The following is a 3,482-nucleotide window of genomic DNA, read 5'->3' on the forward strand; positions in this document are numbered from 1 at the left end:
AATATTGGTTGTTAATTTAAATAAAATTGAGATTTTTGTAAAAAAAAATACGAAGAAATAATTAATATGACCAACATTCAAAATCTTCTATTTAATCATCCTTTTTTTATACTAATTAATTTATAATAAATTGCAACTGTATTAGATACGCGCCGAATTGACGTTGCGCTGAATTGATGTTGCGCTGAATTGATGTTGCGCCGAATTGTCGCCGCGCCGAATTGACGTTGCGCCGAGTTGTCGCCGCGCTGAATTGACGATGCGCCGAATTTTTCGCGCCGAATTGACGTGATACCTTAAGGAATAACCAAAAAAAGATTTGCATAATTTACTAGGAGGTAAACCAATGGAAAAAGGCTACAAATTTAATTATTCGATTAGTAATATAATTCTTGCATTAACCTTAACCTAAAATTAATAAAAATTTTATTACCTTTTTTTTAGATTAGAATATATTTTATTTGATAAATTAAATAAAGATTTTTTTAAATTTTTTATGAAAAATAAATATTAATTTCGTATTTTTTTAAGAATTTACTAAACCCCACACTAGTGATGTTAAAATAACTAGTTACAAAAAAAATAACTGTAACTAGTTATATTTTTAAAATTGTAACTAGTAACTGTAACTAGTTAAAATTTTTGAAATGTAACTGCCAAAAGTAACTAGTTACTTTTAAAGATATATCCAAATAATTAATTTTATTTTTAATATGTTGTGATAAATTAATTTTAAATTAAATTTATTTTTTAAATAAAATTTATTAATTTAAAATTTTGTGAAAATGTCTGATTGTTCCCAACAATAACACAAATACTTATATGTATGGCAGATGTGCAGGGATTATAATATTGTCAACCTCTAAAGGATACTATATTAGCTAGTATTGAAAAAAGGTAACTAAAATCAAATAATTATTTATAAATTAATAATATCATGTTATAGGTTTAATAATCTTTATGATAATGACAACATCATTGCTGCAATTCTTCACCCTTTATTTAAAACTGACTGGCCTTGGATTAGGCAAGAAAGGAATAAAGCAAAAAAGGAGGAAATTTTAAATTTAATAAATACCTTAATACCTCAAAGTGAATCCCAGACGAATGAATCATGCTCAAAACCAACATCACTTGATGTAGTTGGATTTTTTGACCTAAAGCGCTAAAATATTCTGGATAATGAACTTATAGAAAACTTTATCAAATCTAATAACAACACTTTTTCTTTATATAACGATTTTCCAAAGTTAAAATTACTATTTATTAAATATAATGTTGTTCTAACATCAAGTGCTCCCGTAGAGCGCTTGTTCAGTCTAGGTAAGCTCATTTTTGGAGATAAACGAGCACGTCTCCTAGATAATAACTTTGAAATTAATTTGTTGTTAAAAGCAAATAAACATTTATTAGATTCTAATTTTTATGAAAAATAAATATTTTTTTTTCAATGCAAATATATATTTTTATATTCGATGTAAATATTCAATTTTGCGATATTTTTTTAAATAAATAAATTATATATTATTTTAAATTACTGATTATACTTTGTTTATCCTAATTTTTTTTATATTAAATAAATGCAGTCAATAAATGTAACTAGTTACTTTTGAAAATAACTGTAACTAATAACTAGTTACTTTTGTAAAAATGTAACTATTAACTGTAACTAGTTATGTTTTTGCCAATTTAACTAGTAACTGTAACTAGTTATGTTTCAAAAGTAACTTTTAACATCACTACCACACACCATGTAGACAATGATAAGATATTATATTGTTTTTGTTCTTGTTGTTTGATTTGGACTTGAGAAATTAAAGTTTAAAAAAACCACCTACAGCTTGCTTGTTTATTAAATTTTTTTTTAATTTAAAAAATAATAATATAAAAATAATATTTTTCCCATTTTTAATAGAAAATGATTATACTAATTTTTAATAGTTGATGAAAATGTATTTATTTTTAAATTTGATATAAATCAAGCATTTTTTGGGGCCATTTTTTAAATCTTTTTATAATAAGAATAATAAATCATATTTTCCATTTTAATTTTAGTTCATCCAAGTCTAACAACAAGTAAAACGATAATAGTAAATTAATAAATCATTTAATCCCTTTCGCATCGTAAATATATTTCGTTTTATTTATTAAAATTTCAAAAAATAGTAAAAGTGATTATTTTTCGATTTTATCAAATTTGAAAAGTATTCTAAAATCTAAATTCAAAAATAAAAAAAGAAGGTAATAAACAAATTTATATTTTTTTTAAAATTAAGCTAAAATATAAAAAATGTTAATTACTAACCTAGGGCTTGGCTTTTTCCTGCCCCCCCCCCATAATTATAAATTAATTAGTTAGATAGGGGGATCCTATTTGGCAGGCAAGGATTTTGAAATCAGTTGTTTAGCCCCGTCAAACATAGTTGTCACCTGACTCGGACCGATAAATATTTAAAAGTTATTCAATTATTTTTTTTAAGCCCAGCCGGTTATTATCTGAATTGAAGAAAGATTTTTTTAAAAAATCAAGACAAAGACCGAATTATATTCCTATAAATTCTTATCAATGACGACTGAAAATATTTATTTTTTATGAGTGAACATGCTTGGTTTTTATTATTATATGACATAGAAAAAATAGAGGTAGATTTCCTAAATAATTTATTAAATAAGTCTAATTTGATCTATATAATTTTGCTATTTTTGTATCTATGATTGTAACAAATAACTATTATTAATTTTAAAGTGTTTAGCAATTAATTTATTTTATGAATCCCAGTTCCTATTTATAATTAATATAAATTTAGAAGTAGTTTTAAATTGCCTGAAATTCAGAGTATTAGTAATCTATTGGATACTGTAATACGTTAGAGGCAGACCAGTTTTTTTTTGAAATTTATACCATGAATAATACCCAGTTTAGGGATGTACCGATATTTTATATCGGATCGGGCCGATATTTCGCCCATTTTAGAATATCGGTTATCGGCAAATATTATAAAATTTTCCTATCCGATATAAAATGGCGCTTTTAACAAAATTTAAAAAAAGTTATATCTATAAATCCATTTATTTTTATAAATAAAATCGGAATATATTTTTATGCTTAATTATTTTAATAGTAATAATTAGTTAATAAACATTCTGCAATATAGTTATTTTTTTTCGCATTCTGTTTAAAAAAGTGTTCATTAATCTCTTCAGAATCTGTTTTTAGTGATACTAGTGATATTAACAGTCCCCATCACCGCAGACCGATCTCTGATAAATTGGAAATTTTGGTATTTCTAAAAAGAAATCTTCGATAAATTAATTTTATATATTAATTTCAAATTTCAATATATTTGTTTATTACTAATTGTGTAAATAGATTAATTAATGTTATTACTTATTATATAAATAATTGCAATTGAATTGAATATAAACTATAACTGATCATTATAATATGTTTAAATGACATATGTTATGGTATATACTAATAA

Source organism: Gordionus sp. m RMFG-2023, chromosome 1 (assembly GCF_954871325.1).
Source record: "Gordionus sp. m RMFG-2023 chromosome 1, tfGorSpeb1-WG-v2, whole genome shotgun sequence".
In the NCBI taxonomy this organism is placed as follows: Eukaryota; Metazoa; Nematomorpha; class Gordioida; order Chordodea; family Parachordodidae; genus Gordionus; species Gordionus sp. m RMFG-2023.